This window comes from Uloborus diversus, chromosome 6 (genome assembly GCF_026930045.1).
Source record: "Uloborus diversus isolate 005 chromosome 6, Udiv.v.3.1, whole genome shotgun sequence".
In the NCBI taxonomy this organism is placed as follows: domain Eukaryota; kingdom Metazoa; phylum Arthropoda; class Arachnida; order Araneae; family Uloboridae; genus Uloborus; species Uloborus diversus.
Genome location: NC_072736.1, coordinates 121,379,629 through 121,396,910, shown reverse-complemented (window position 1 = coordinate 121,396,910; position 17,282 = coordinate 121,379,629).

Below are 17,282 nucleotides of genomic sequence, written 5' to 3'. Positions count from 1 at the left end.
ACTTATTTTTTGTACTAAGCAATATTTTTACGATACATTAACCTTAGCACAGTAAACCACCTTTTATGTCCTTTTTTATTTTATATTACTTTGACGAGAAAGTAGGCTAAAAATGAGCTCAAAATATCGTCTGTAATCAAAAAGCAATATCATTAAAAAAGGAAAAGATAAAACATCGTAATATGAAATATACTTTTTAGTTTTTAATTTATCGTCTGCTAATGTTTAATTTTATAATATTTTTTAAACATCGATGGCATCTGTTAGAGTTGTTTATGTTCTTAAGATTTTAAACATGTAAGTCAATCATTGCTATTCGGTGATTCATTAATATCTTTTTTGTGAAGTAAAGTGCCTTCTAATTTTTTGTACTTAACAATGTCTATGTGCGCTGGCTAGTGTAATAAACGAAATCTTGAGATGAAGATCATTCAGAGCTGCGGATTGATACAATTTTTGATTTACTTTTAGTTACAAAATTACTAAGCGAAAGTAAGTAATTTGAAACGTATTAATATATTTTGCAACGAAAAATTGAGCAAAACAGTAAAATTTCGGTTGGAAAACTGTTTATTAAATTTTTAGATTATAAATATTGTGTTTAATAGCGCCATCTAGAGACAATTTTTTTTGTGTAAGTGCTAACAGTCCACGGAACATAGTTCCCATTTCAATTAATAATTAAAACTTAATGAGACAATTCCAGCTTGTGAACATTGTATTTTTCTATTGAGTTCATCATTTATAATAGATTTCAAGCAAGTTCACTTAGTCCCTAAGATTGGTAAACGAACTTGAACGATATTTGCACTCGGCCCATAGACTATTAACAAATCTTATTCTAAAAGTTTTACTTATTTATTTGTTTTTTTTTTTTTTTTTTTCTGCTGAGCCTTTTTCCATTTCCTTTTGTATCTTGCATTAAATGATAGTTTTTCATAAATAAAAAACTTATATACTCTGATAATTTTACTTCTTAAATAATTGTACTTTGTCTTCTCCATTGTTTTTATTTTAACGCAAAAGCAGGCTACGTTCGCAAAATTATAATTCTCTAATGTGAGATTTCTGGAACACACTTTAATTCTTAAGTGCAGAAACGAGTAATTTTTCTTAGAAACTTTCGAAACAGAAAGTTCCATCATGTGTTTCGCTGTCATAAGTTTCTACTTCTGTCATATGCAGTTCAGTGGGAGAAGAGTGCCGGTTTTATTAATTCAAACCTTGATAAAGTTTGCAACACGATGCGAGCATCTATCTTGTAGAAAGTAGGGAGATTTATATCTTTTCTGAAATGAAACATGTGAAGTAATTTTGTACCACGAATTTTCCTGGACATGAAAAATTTAACTGCATTGTCAAAGTTAGAGGAAAAAAACAAATCAGAAGAGAGTTCTTAAAAGAGCCGGCTTATTACGATTTTGACTATTGTTTTTGAAAAACTCATAGATTTACTATAAGTTTAACCATGTTTAATATTTTAATCTTCGTTATAGATGTTGATAAAAGTTGGAAAGAAAAAATGTTCTTACGATTTTATTTAATATAGATTTTTTGATATATATTTAAATCTTTCGTCCTTGAATCATTTTGGAAAAGCAAAATCTGTAAAATTGAAGTAGAATATCTATGCACGTGTGTGTGTGTGTGTGCGCACGTGAAGTGTGTATGATGGAGCATGTTCTATGTGTGTGTGACCGTGAGTGCATATGTTTGTTAGTATGCACGTGTGTGCATGTGACTGTGAGTGTATGTGTTTGTAAGTATGCATGTGTGTGTATGCGTGTGTGACTGTGAGTGCATGTGTTTGGCAGTTTTAGGGACTAATGTATGCTTATAATGAAGATATTTAGGGATTGTTTTCCTCATAATGCAAGTTTCCATAATTTTGTCCTTAATCTAACGGGATTTTTGGGGCGTGTTGTCTTCTTTTTTTTAATTGATATTTTACGGAATCTTTTTTGAACATGGTGACCTTATCCTTATGAGAATTTTTAGAGGGTCTACCGATAATTCAAGGAAATTATTATTATTATTTTTTTTTTTTTTTTTTTTTTTTTGGCAGGGTAGGTTTAAATCCAGTTTAAAAGTATTTATAATTAGTACTACCTTGGGCAGGTAAACAGCAGTATCTGCAGAAATGAGTTTTCGAGGTATGCACGTTTTGGATTCAATACCAACTTTAGGGGAAATGTTAGAATGGGGATGTTTCCTTCAGTCAAAAGTAGTACTTCTTTTCACTGAAATTGATAGAATAAGCAAAAAAAAAAAAAATAATAATAATAATAAATAAATAACATGAACCCAGAAAATACTTCATTTTCCCAACAGTTATTTTTTAATTATTTTTTAAAATGTCCGATTTTTCAAACAAAGCGTGATCTTGATGACGTCACAAATGATGCTCTTTGGCGCATCTTTGTATCGCGATTCCACGTTATGATAATCAAGAAGCGAATTAAATATTGCGCTCTACGCTTGCTATCAACTATATCGTTGCCAAACACGTGAGTAAAGATGCGAATTAAATATTTTGCTCTATGAATGGCAACACTGGATGGCATTTCATTATTTGTAACGTCATCGACAGAAGTATAAACAATGAAAGCGCACCGATTTAAGTATTTTTTTTAAATATTAAACTTTTTAAAAAATGGTCAGATCCTATGTTTTTAAGCATGCTCTTTCAGAAAAAAATACTTTTAAAATTTTGGAAACAACCCCATTAGACATTTTTTTCGCCCTTTTTTTTTCAACAGAAATCAAATAAGTAAGCTTTTACAAAAGCTAATGTACGATAGATGACAAGATAAAAAAATATGTAGAAAACGAATGAAAAAGTTGCAGTTACTGCCCACTGCAGAGTATTACTTAGTTTTTGATAACTGTGTAGTGTTTTTTGAGTTTTATTTTTCAATTTTATACTGACGAAGTAATGCAATTATACCGCCATGAGAAGGTTAAGGGGCCCAACATGAGAAGGTCATTTTACTCTCCCCCTACATGGGAAGGTAAAAGGACCCATTCTTATACCGCCATGGTATCTGCTGAAAGGAGGTTTTGAGACATTTGAAGAAACGATTTTAGATTCTATATAAATAATTTAAAAAACGTTAGAACGCATTTTCTGTGGTTTACTTTCAGCTGAAACTAAACAAGCAAACTTATTCAATAAAGCTGGTACAATAGGTGACAAAAATTCAAAAATGTTTTTGAAAATGAAAAAATTGCAGTTACTGCCCTTTATATGCCCACTGCAGAGTATTACTTAGTTTTTGATAACTATACAATAATTCTGGAGTTTTATTTCTCAATTTTATATTGATGAAGTAATGCAATTATATCGTCATGAGAAGGTTCAGGAACCCGCCATGGGAAGGTAAAAGGACCCATTCTTATACTGCCATTGGTATCTGCTAAAAAGAGTTTTTGAGATATTTGAAGAAATGTTTTTAAATTCCATATTAAACATTAGGAAAATGTTAGAATTTGACGTTTTTTTTTCCGTGTTTTATTTTCAGCGGAAATCAAAGAAGGAAGTTTATGCAATAAAGGTAATGTACAAAAGATGTCAAAAATGAAAAAAAATGAAAAGTTTTGCAATAACTGCTCTTTATTTTCCCACATACAATAGATGCAATAATGAGTGACGTTGTAAAAAAAAAAGAAAAAGCAATTAAAACAGTGAGAAGCAAAGGGCTGTAAGTGCCAAATTTAAAATTTTGAAGATAACCAATATAAATGATAGGGGGACCTCTCCTTTTATCTTGCTGCAAGAAATAGTACCAGTAGCCCTGGTTGCTATACAGCGTACTTTTAAAAAGAAATTCAATGAAAGCTTACCTAGGATTGGAACTTTAAATGCGTTTTACTCAAAATTTTAAAACGTCCGCTTTCATCCCTTTGCTTCTCCCTGCCTTAATTGTGGGTAAAATTTCCATTAAATAAGTGTACTTAAATAATATAATTTAACTAATAGTGAAACTGAAGTACATTAACAAATTTAAAACCGACACTTTTTTAAAAGTTACTTCTGATGAATGTTCAACATGTTGACGAGTTTTTTCAATTTTTCTTAAGCTTTATGTTTTTGCTATAACCATTTACCACAGAATAAGGACTTGCGTCCCCATGCCAAAATGTTTCATTTCTGAGAAGAGACCACTACCGATAAACGCATCAAATGCATCAGTTCACTAAGTGCTTCAGATCCGTCTTTCTGCCATTAGCGGTTAACGATTTTCTGATTGATCGATGTAATTACAAGAATTAAAGATTCGATAACCATGGCGAAAGGATTAGTCTCGAAACTAAATTTATTTATTGGTGCCAGATAATTTCAGGGCTCAATGTATTGTACGACTAACTGAGAATAATTTGTGGAAACACTGTAGAACCTCTAATTTACGTATTCCATCGTACTATGAATAAAAAACGCACCAGACACAAGGAAAATAGAATCGGGACGGAGAAATCTAAACATATCGTTAAAAAATTGGCATGTTCTCAATGGGCTTGTGGAAGAAATTTGAAATCTATTTTTTTTTCGACACAATTTCATTTATTGAACGTTTTGTACGTTTTTCACTATCAATTTTGTTCATTCTCAAATAGTATTTGTTTTAAAGTTTTTATTCTTTGGCAATACAGGTAGTATGACAAAAAAGAAAGAATGCCAAATTGGCTTCAAACAGCTAAGTATGAAATTTTCCTTGAAAAAAACCACCCACAGATTTTTTTATGTTAGTCTTGTGGAGAAAATATGATTTCTATCGTTTAAGACATCCTTATCAAGCGGATTTTCTACAACGGATAACGTAAAATCCGTAATATTTTTTAACATTACCGGTATAGCAATTTTCACTTATCAACAGAAAACTTAACTACTACTACCGATTGATAAAAAAAATCAAAGAACATTTGTAAAGATTAGTATCTGCCCAACCAACCCCATGTCTCATTCATTACCACTCTCCCCCATATATAATTATAACCATGCATAAGATAGCAAGAAGTATATAAAATTAAAAGTATACATTTCACAGTATAAAAAGTGAACATATGGGCAATTTTCTACAAAAGTGAAGTGTCTTGTCCTGAGCCTTGTAGCAGTTTTAGATAAGCCTTGTAGCAGTTTAGTACTTATCTATGTGGAGGCTTAACATTAGAACTAAAATGCCATAACCATTCTCTGTTCTTAGGCAGAATTTCTGTCTTTAATACTCTGCCAAAAGAGAAAAAAAAACTACAATGTATCTTCTTTACTAATAATAAAGCTGAAGTCTCTCTGTCCGGAGGATGTCTGGATGTCTGTAGGATGTCTGTGGCGCGCATAGCGCCTAGACCGTACGGCCGATTTTCATGAAATTTGGCACAAAGTTAGTTTGTAGCATGGGGGTGTGCACCTCGAAGCGATTTTTCGAAAATTCTATTTTGTTCTTTTTCTATTCTAATTTTAAGAACAAAATTATCATAAGATCGACGAGTAAATTACGAAATTATCATAACGTGGAACAGTTACATGGGCACAAGCCAATTGGCGAAATACGAAATTATCATAACGTGGAACTGTAACATGGGTACAAGCCAATTGGCGAGAAAATTCACCACACATTATTTGTAAATATACAGGCGAACCAAAAAACCTTTTAATTTTTCTATTTCGGGCAAAGCCGTGCGGGTACCACTAGTCGAAAAATATTTACGGACATTTAACATTAATACGTTTTTTGTATAGAGAACATTTTCAAGATTAGAGCTTGTCCCCAGCTTTTTTTTTTTTTTTTTTTTTTGTAATTACCATCCGATAGGTTTTACTGCCTTTTATGACCACTAGGTGCAACTGAGAGCTCAAATAACTTTCAGTTTTTAGTAATATCCCCCATAATTTTGTTGATAAAATAAGAATTTTGTGTGTAGAAATTTTTGATTCCTGATAAGGTGTATTTAATATCAAAGTAATTAAAAAAACAAATTGCTGCCATTACCATCCTTACTCGTAACACGCTACTTTTAACATTAATGTGGAATTTATTCTTTTTATGCTTAAATGAAGTGAGCCTTTGTTCTAAACAAGTGAAAGTAGACAAATTTCATGCCTTGTTAAGCGAAATATGTTAAAATGTCATTACAATGCAGCGCAATAGTTATAATATTTTGTTGGTACTAATAGAGTGAGGATAAAATGATACTAAGTGCAATATTTATAACATTTTAGATCTTTGATTTTTTAAGTTATTTTTTTAACTTAGGAAGTATTATTCCATAACTTTAATCGAAACTCATTAGAAAAATTAGTTGATGAATATTTTTAACATTTTTAATACTTTTGCATTTTTAGTAGTTTTTTTTTTTTTTTTCGTTTTTAAATAATAATTATAAATTAAGTATAAAATAATCAGTTGATTCATGAAACAAAATCAAAGAAAAGTAAAGACAAAGTTGTATCATGACACATTTTGTCAAATTTATGAATTCAGGCCTCAATACTTTTAAAATTAATGAGGTTGTTTAGTGAATTTTTACTGTTTAACAAAATACGTATCTTGTCACTATAAAAAAATTTCTAACTGCACACTTTGTGAAAAGTTGAAAATTGAAAAGTTTAAAATGAAGAACGACATTTTTCTAGAGTAGCCGGTATGCATACTATTTACCAATTACATTTTCAGTTAAAAAAATAGTTAACAGTATGATATATTTAGTTTTACTGATTCAAACACTCCTAACCTCAGTGAACATAACTCCATAAGCCTTAGTTTCCAAAAAGATTTACGACCTTGATTAAGTTTAGCAAAAGGGTTGTTTAGATGAAATTTATCTTCACTCCCAAATGGATTTAATGTCCGCGAATCTATTAAGCCTTATTAACATTTAGCCAAACGATGTACTTGTAGTCATTGTTCAAGCTTAGCTATTTAAATTGTCAAGTTTATGCTTCGAGTTTCTCATCTCCTATTCAAAAATATTCATATTTAAGATTATTTTGGGATATTACACAAATATCTACTAATTTTATGCTTCTCAAATACGGAGTTTTAGATGTAAAAAAGGCTTCTAAAAAGGATAATTTTTGTCTGATTGTACAAATCACATTACGTTTAAGAAGAGATTATATTGGGTTCTTTAGCTTTTCACATAAAAATAGGAATCCAATAAATAGGACTGACTGTTATTGTTATTTGTAAATTAGTTGTTTGGAATGCTGCACTATTCGAGAGGCGAACCAAAAAAGCAAAATACCCCACTTGAAAAAGTTCACATTTTTACAAATTATTCAAACCAATTGTTCTGTAACTTTTGTCACGTAAAAGGTATGCTTCAGCTGACAAGTTTCAATAACAGTAATATCAGCTACCCGTTTAGGGGACCAGCAATAAATTGAAGAAGCCAAAAAAGTGTTTTTGATCTTTCTTCATCATAAATAGCTGGGATAATCAAAATTTCAGCAATTATCTTACTATGTTCAGTAATTTTATAGATTTTCGTAAAAAGTATTACTGATGTTCACGAAGATATATGCATTTCCTTAAAAAACATTAATTTTTGCTCGCATGGTTTTTGGTTTATAGCACAGAATTTTCTGTCCTGGCTTACTGAACTTCACAGAACTTGACGGCATACAAGATAATTATTGTACTAAGATTTGAAATTAAAATTTGGAAAAATTTGATAAAATAAGAACATTTAAAGCAGTTAATATCTCACTGAGTGTGCACGAAAAATGGCAATTTATAACTTTCAAAGTTTAAAAGAGATCAGTTTGCTATCTTCCATTAAAAAATCATAAAAACTTAAAGCTAGCTGTGACGTAATGGAGCCTCTCGAACAGGCAACGAATCGAAAGGGATCGATCATGAATAATCTGTTTTTATCTAAAATTTCACTGAGCGATTGTAGACAAGTGTTGCAAATTTGCGAGTCTTCGAACCTTAAGTTGGCCTTATTTAGGACACTTGCCTAAAAGAAACTCGGAAGCAGACACTGTAATTTTAGATTTTATTCGATTGTTATTAATGACTTAGTCAGCTTTAAGTGGACAAATGCTTTTAAAAATGAAGGGGTGGGGAAATTTCACTAACTGCATTTTTTAACTGCACAGTAAAATGATATTGCACTCCAAAAATGCATTGAACACAGTTTATGTTTTAAATAGCGTTAGTCTATTTTTTGCCATGAAAGATTGACAATTTTCATAAATACTGATTCTGGGAGGCACTGGGAGCAAATGTTTGACAAAAAGAGAGAATTTTTTTGAAAATGATCTATTTTTCATAACATATACCAGAAAATTATTGGAAATTTGACAAATATGTGTAAAAACAGTTTTGTAGGAAGTTTATTTAGCTTGGAGGTTTTATTTTAAACGCATTTTTTCCGGTTTCCGACATTTCCTAGAAAAACCCAAAATTTTCTTCCACCTCCCTCTCACCTTTTAGCTCCCCCCCCCAGGGGGGGATTTTTAGTATGTTTACTTACTTACTACCCCTAACAATATTCTGAAGTCAAAAGTTATAACATATTTCATGCACACTACACCCCTGTTTTGAGTACTCATTGACTGGACTAAAAATACATGTTAGCAAACTAGTTAGAGTACTTATTGCATCGGTTGGAATTTAAGGCAATGTTGTTTGTAACACTTTTTTTTACCATAAGTGGCATAACAATTTTAGAGAAACGAAGTTCCGTAAAAATAATTTGAATTTCGTGTCTCAAATTACGGATTGCGAGATTCTACAAAATGAATATAACATAAATATATGAATAAATAACAAATGGTCCTCCCCGCTCTCTCTATTTTTATGTAGAAGAAATCGTGTTTGGTTTACTCAAAACATCATTAATAAACAAGAGTGTTTGTGCTTCGAGACTTAGGCTCATTTCTTTAAACCGAAATATTAAAAAATAATCAGTTACTAAATACCCATTTAAAAAATGAAACTCCTTGTTGGTAACGAACACGATGTTAATTTTTTCAAAAGAAAATTATAGTTGAATTAGAATTGGCGGTAGAACGCTGTTTTATGAGAGGGGGAGGGGGTCAGCAACCCTACATTGCACCATACATACACATATCTTGTTTTGGATACACGTGCTATGTGGTGAAAATAAAAACGGCTATTTAGTTGGTAACTAGTAAAAAAATTGAAGCTGTGTTTTGTAATAGTTAGCTACCTGTTTTAAGTGTGAAGATTGTTTGAAACATTTCGTAGCTTACTAAGGTGATAAAGATCATACTTATTATTTCATTAGGCAGAAACTTTAAGGTGTGGTAAGCACACGTAGGAATTCATCGTATTCAGTGTTTGCTAAAAAAATTTCAGTATGGTATACATACAGGGTGGTTATAATTAAAGTTACCCTGTTTAGACCCCTCTATTGACCGTTCTACGCATCTGATTGCGATGAAACTTGGAATATATATTATATAGACCATGGGGAGCAGGATTATGCAATAAAAAAATAGTTCAAAAATCAACGATAGGGGGCGCTCTACACACGTAAAACATCCGGCAACAACAATTTTGTGTATGAACAGTCACTGCATCCCGATTACATTACCACATGGTGTGGTTTCACCGGTGATTTCATCCTCGGTTCCTATTTTTTTGAGGAGACCCCGCCCCTAGGTCCTAAAAGGTGTTCCGTCACAAGTCCTCGCTATTGCGCACTTCTTGAGCAGCAAGTCATTCCTGCTTTCCAACAACCAGCGTGTTTGGACTCAACTGTCTTTATGCAAGATGGTGCACCCCCTCACATTGCTCGTCCAGTAAAGGTTTCGTATGCATTTCGGTGATGACAGGACAATTTCTAGGCATTTTCCTACAGCTTGGCCCCCGCGATCGCCGGACCTAAATTCGTGTGACTTCTGGTTGTGGGGCTTCCTGAAAGATCGGGTCTATGGTGGAAGCATACGGACGGTGCCTGAATTAAAGGACAGCATAATGCGCCATGTTCATTAGGGTGGAGTGAAAGTATAAGCAAAAATATTTTTTTTCGAAATTCAACTTCTAATAGCGCGGAAAAGTTGTGGTTTGGTTCCACAAAGAAAGGGCTAAAATATTTTTGCTCTACCTTTCCATCTTGAGGGTCCGCTTTGACCTTGAAGTTTACAAAATTTACACTTGTTTCCTAAAATTCCACTTTTAATGTAAGTAATTTTTATTTTAGATGCTCAATTTTTATTGGAGGGAAAGAATTGTGACTGGGTATCATAAAGAGTAGGGTAGGGCGGGGCTAGTTGAGCAATTTTTCATTTGAGCGGATATAGCTCTTCAACGGTAAATCTCAATCGATTGTTATGCAATCTGATGGATTAGTAATGTATCCCTTTTCAAAAGTGTCCATAGTAACTTGTTGCTAATAGCAAACGTTTAAGAGCTACAGCTGTCGGAATGCAAAAAATTAAACTTGCTCAACGTACCCCATAGATGGGGCAAGTTGAGCAAGGGTATGGGACAAGTTAAGCACTAATAATGTCTAGCCAAACCGTAGGATAAATGATAACTAGAGATAAAATAAAATTTCTGTTTGAAAGTCATCTCTTTTATAGTCTTTTAATGACAAAATAACAAAACGTAAAGTCTTTTTTTTTAATTAACTGAAACAGTTCTGGTTTTTGGATGGATAGTTCCGGATTTCGTTTTAAAAACTTTGTAAGCCAATCTTTTCCGGCCATCTTATTTGGAGTCCAGGCGGATAGAATTTTAATGCTAAATTTAACAGCACACTCGTAGGCAAGGTGACGAAAGTCTTTTGGGGAACATCCATAATGGATTGATGCCATTTGCAGCAAGTATTTTTTTATAGTCCTCTTGTTGAGAAGAAAAAACTTGCCTCGGTTTTGCATAACCCATGTATGAATAACAACCTTTTAATTTCTTCAAAAACCTTGTCAAAGTTATCCGTTTGATACCGAATTATTTTGCGGCGGCATTCACACTTTTTCACTCACCATTGACAGCCTATGAAGCATTATTTAAGTCGTAAGTTGTCTAAGAACATCTTTTAGTTTTCCTTTTATAAGTCCGCATCCTAACAAAAGCAAAAATATATTGTTACTTTTGTTTTAAGTCGCGGGGATCAGTTGAGAAATACTTGCTCAACTAATCCCAAATCAAAGTGTTAAAATAAAAGTGAGATTACGAAAAAATGGTACGAATTATACCAAGAATCTCTATACATATCAAAAGTACAGTAAATTTATGGAAGAGTAAAACTTGCCTGACAGAAAACAGATAACATTGGACTAGTACAGACGAAAACTTGCGGCAACTGAGTTTTTTACTTTTTTGCCACAAAATAAATAAAGTGCTCGCATACTTCACTCATTTGTCGAACTGCCATTGCAGATCGCGCGATGAGTTCCCGTCCCATAATCCTTCCTTTCCGCCATTTGATGCCTACAAGTGTGGTGAATAGGCTTTGAGATATATCGATTGCGCAACGTGCCCCTATGCTCAACTAGCCCTGCCCTACCCTAGGGAAAAATTATTTTAATTTTACTTTTTAGTTCTGTGGGTCACTTTGACCTTGCATTTCAAAAACTTGCTTTTGTTTTGTAGTGAATTAATCGCAGCTTCGTTTTTTCTGTACTTAATTTAATAAGTTTAAAAAAATTTTATTTGATACTATAAACTTACAATCCATATATGTATATCCTAGATTTCATTTTAAATATTTGCATTTACTTTTTTTTTCTTGAAAAATCTTACTTTTTTAACTACGGTTTTTATAAGTCATTTCTCTTTTCCGTAAACCAACTGTAAATGTCTCGAAAGAATTCCAAAATCACTATATGAGGGAAAACACTTTTATCTTGCCTATTTATTTACTTCAAGGGAGGCCCTTGAAAGCCTTTACTTTTAGTCTCTGCGTATAGGGGGTACTTTCGCCTCCCTCTCATTTTTAGCTTGAGGAATGAATTCGTCCAAAGCCATGTGGCACCTGTTTCGCATGTCATCTGAGAAAAAATAAGCAATCACATGCTTAGCTGAGATTATGCCTTGCCTACATAGTCGAACATTTGTTTTTCTCGAATGAGTGTATCTGAGCAGTTGAGTGTCGATTTGTTAATCGAGTTGTAAGGAAAATGGCTACTAGTAAGAAAAGGATAAAAGGTACTGGTACAAGAGACGGAAACTTCGAGAAGTCTTCGTCCTTTGTATTTCGATGGCAGAAAGGATAAAACGTTACAACTTGCAAGCTTAGATGGCAAAAAAATCCGTAAAACAGTAGTTGAAGAGCATGTTACTTTGCTTCAAGAACCTGGATCTAAGTACCTTAGCCATGTGACTCCAGCCAGTGGCACAGCGATAAACATCACCAGAAGTATAACTGACTATATAACAAGCAATAACATTTTAGTTGATAATTGTGTAGCTGTTGGATGTGATGGAATCAACGTAAATACTGGAAGAAAGGGAGGTGTAATACGGCTACTCGAAGTTCATTTCAAGAAACCGTTGCAATGGTTAGTATGCCAACTTCATTCTAACGAACTTCCCTTACGACATCTTTTGAAACACTTAGATGGTAAAACAGAAGGTCCACGCGCATTCTGTGAAATCATTGACAAAGCATTGGATGGATGTGAACAGTTGCCAGTTGTAACGTTTCAACCGATTCAGGTTAATCTTCCGAATACAAACAGAAATGAGTTGAGCACTGATCAACAGTACTTATTTGATGTTTCTAATGCTGTAGCTAGCGGTCAGTGCTCTGAAAATTTGTCTGAACGAGAACCTGGAACATTAGTACACTCACGGTGGTTAACGACGGCAAATAGAATTTTACGGTTGTACATGACAACTGACAGTCCGCCGCAGAACTTATACACATTATCAGAATATGTTATAAAAGTGTATGCACCAATGTGGTTTACCATTAAGATTAACCACTCTTGCAATGATGGATCTAAAAACCTATTTGAAACAATAAAAAAATCACGTTATTTCTCTTCTGAATTAAAAGCTGTAATAGATCCTGTGATTCACCGCATTGGTTACTTTGGGAATCCGGAAAACATATTGATAGCGATGATCACAGATGATCGACACTGTGTCAGAGAACTTGCTTTGCGTCGAATTATGAATGCAAGATCTATGACACCGATTGGATTGCGAAAATTTACAATTCCAGAGTTTAATTTTGATGCTGTAGACTACCATGAACTCATCGATTGGCAAAATTGGGAACACACGGAGCCGCCACTTACAAGTGGAATTCTAGATAAGGATTTGAAAGAAATGGTGCTCGATGGCGTACCTTCTGAATTGTTTGATTTCTATAGCCTCCCATGTCACACTCAAGCAGTGGAACGATGCGTTAAATTAGTCACAAAAGCATCGTCTACGGTTTGTGGTGTAAGCAAGAGAGAAGGATTAATTAGAGTAAGATTAGAATCTAGAAAACTTATGCTGAAATATAACACTAAGTCTGAATATTGTCAGTCATAAAACTGATCTCCAAGCCAACTTTTCCGCTAAACTATCCGTCATTGTTTGTAGTGTGCGGATTATAGTTTGAATTTGAAGGAACAACAATTTGAGAATTCATTTAGTAACTTCTGTGGTTTTGCTGTGTAATTTCTGTGACTGTAAAAAATTGGATTGATCATTTCATACTTTTATGTTTAAATTTTGTAATCTATCATATGTAAAAAACACATTTTGGTGCAAAGTCACATTTGTCAAGCAGAGAATCTTTTACGTCAAAAATGCTTTTACTTGTTAGTTTTTTTAAATTTTTAGTTTTATATAAATAATAATTGATGCATATTAAACCTAATATTTTTAAAGGAATAACTTTTAATACATTTTTCTCATTGTGCTACGTATTGTAATGTTACTTAATTTTAACTCGATATTGGGTGATTTTAAGGTATATGATATTTAGTATATTTTATTATTTAAATATTTGAGTTTGGTATGTAATTTACACAAACGGTCAACTTTGAAGTGCTTTTTCATCATATGGGAAAATTTTTCGCTTTAATGGAATCATTAGAATTTGTATCAGTTTTGATGCAATAATGGTCAATTTCAAGGTCCGAGTTGACCCTCAAAATATTTTTTGTTATAAAAATGCTTTTGCATGACAAAATATCTATACAAGAGGAAACTCTTCAGCACTATTACTTAGCTTTAATCAAATTTGATTTTTTACGAAACTATTTCAACTTTTGTCAGTTTACATGAAATAATAATCAATTTCAAGACGCGAGCGGACCCTCAAGATATTATTTGTCATAAAACTGTTTTTGCATGACAAAATATCTATACAAAAGGCAACTTTTCCGCGCTATTGCTTAGCTTTTAAAAAAAATTTGATTTTTGAGGAAATTTTTATAACTTTTGTCAGTTTTGATGCAATAATGATCAATTTCAAAGCAAAAGCGAACCCTCAAGATATTTTTTGTTTTAAAAATGCTTTTGCATGACTAAATATCTGTACAAAACACAACTTATCCGCACTATTACTTAGCTTTTATCCAATTTTAATTTTTTCATTCCACCCTAATGTTCATGCTATTGAAAGGGAAACCCTTCGTGCAACTGTGGCTCACGCTATAACACGTTTTGAACACGTGATTGACGCAGATGGAATGTACATTGAACAAATTCTGTAAATAAAAATCGATTTTGTGTCACAGTCTCCGTCTTATTTGATTCATGCGCCCTTTTCTACCCTGGTGGTAGATTTTTGAACTAATTTTTTTTTTTGCATAATCCTATTCCCCATGGTCTATCTAATCTATATTCCAAGTTTCTTTGAAATCCGATGCGCAGAACGGTCACTAGAGGGGTTTAAACAGGGTAACTTTAATTATAACCACCCTGTACTTCGCAGTTCAATACATCCTTTTTTTTTTAAATTTAGCTAAGGTAAAATACCAGTAGTGGCCAGTGCTTCAGTTCAGGCCACTTCAAGGTTTAGAACACAGTAGTTGCCTCAGTGAAGTATATTTTTAAACTGTGGCTCTACAATATTAATTACCTCTCTTGAAACTAAATGAGCATGTTCTATACCAACTTTTTCTTAATCGTCCCATGATATAAAAATGCCAGAATTTCAATTTGTTCAATTCTCTCTCTCTCTTTATCCATTTTTTCCCAAACCTCAAATTTGATCCATTAGCGGCCACTCCAAAATCTGAAAATTTCAGTAGTGGCCATCTGAAATTCTCTCCTCCGCAGAATTTACATTACTTACTTTAAATTCAAATAACTGATGAATAAAATTTATTCAATATGATAGTTACATTAAGTATCAACAAAAAAAATCACATTATTATTGTTCATTTCTTTCTTAAAAATATATAAGTAAACTTGTAGTGACCACTACTGAAGCACTGGATTTTTACCGTAGTACGGTTTCTCTTTTAATGCATTTTTTTTTAGAATGATTATTTAAAGTTTTACAGAAAAAAAACCAACCCTTTACATTAAATAAACTCTTTTGTCACTCTAAGTGTTTCTGAAATCACATTATATATTCTCTTAGTGTATAGTATGCAATTTCAGAAGACTTAAAGGAAACATAAAAATGTATAACACTGATTTGTTCTTTATTTATTTATGTATACTTAAGATCAAAATGATGCCTTTACAATTGCAAATGAACAATTGATTCCATAATAATTTTTATTTGTATCAAATTTAATGGAAATAATTTAATAACTTTCTTCACAAGTTGCACACTTTGTAAAATCCAACAATACTTATCTTTGTATATTTATTTCCTGCGTCTTACGACCAAATCGATTTTAACGACCAGTGGCTTTGAAGGTTGCAGCCTTTTTTTTCTTCGGATTCAGACACTGAGATATTTGGCAGATGTGGGCACTCAATAAAACGTCTTTCAAAATATTTTTCCTTTGATAAAACTTTCTCCAAAACTTTTCTCAGTTCGTATGAGGTCTTTTTATTTTGAATAAAATAAAAAGGAAAATTTACCACCTCTTCAATGCACTTGAAATGTTTTTATGGTAAGATATTGAAAGAAGGTGGCCAAATAAAATACTTTTAAGAGTTTGGGAAAGTTTTATTTTGTGGTCTGTGAAATTTCTGTTTTAAGAATTTTTAGAAATTAGTACAGCTGATAGCGAATGCTTTAGATTAGTATTACTTTCAATAAGCTACTACAAATGTTTACTTCTTATCTTTACAAACTCTTAGAAGGTTAAAATAAATTTGAACTATTCTTTACTGTGTACTATTCTTATATACTATTCTTTACAGTGTACTATTCTTACATACTATTCTTTACAGTGTACTATTCTTACATACTATTCTTTACAGTGTACTATTCTTACATACTATTCTTTGCAAAGTACTATTCTTACATACTATTCTTTACAGTGTACTATCTAATTCTATTATAGAAAAATCTCCTGTCACGGTGTTAGTTATTGAATTCCTCCAAAACGGCTCGACTGATTTTTATGAAATTTTTTATGTGTATTTGGTAGGTATGATAATAGGACGTAAAATATATATCATATCGTTAGGTAATTAGGAAGTCTCTTTTTAGAATTTTTTAAGCGACGCTCCGGCAAAATATCGGAACATGGCCCCACGAGATGGCACTTCAGAAACTCTCAATGATTTAAAATTTTATTTATTGCCTTTTTCTATTTGTAACAAATAAAAAATGTTTGAAACTAAGCAGGGCTTTTGCAATGGTTTTCAGTTTCGTTTTTTTTTTTTTTTTTTGAGCAATCACGATTGCTTATTGCTTTCATTTGACTGTTTTTGGCGTGCTATCATTTTTCCCACCGGCGCGGCGCCACCCTCTGCCAGCACCACCCGTCGCGTCGGCCGGCCTCACGATGCTGCTCCTCTAGCGAAAACCGTCTCCAGGTTGCGTCCATATCCTACACACACACGCATACATACACGCACCAACACACACGCACACACAAACACATACACACACATACACAAACACCACCATACACACACATACCCCTACACACATACACACACGCATGCATACAGACACCTACACATACACACAAATACACACAACTGCCCACACATTCATGCCTGCACACAGACACAAACACATATGCTTACACACACACACACACATACCCCGCCCCCACGCACACAAACACTCATGCACACAACTACCCACACACTCACGACTGCACACAGACACAAACACACATGCCTACACACATACCCCCCTCCCCACACACATACAAACACACACTCGTGATTGCGAAAAACATAATTTGAATTCAAGATGACAAAATTCAAATTAATTTTTTTTTC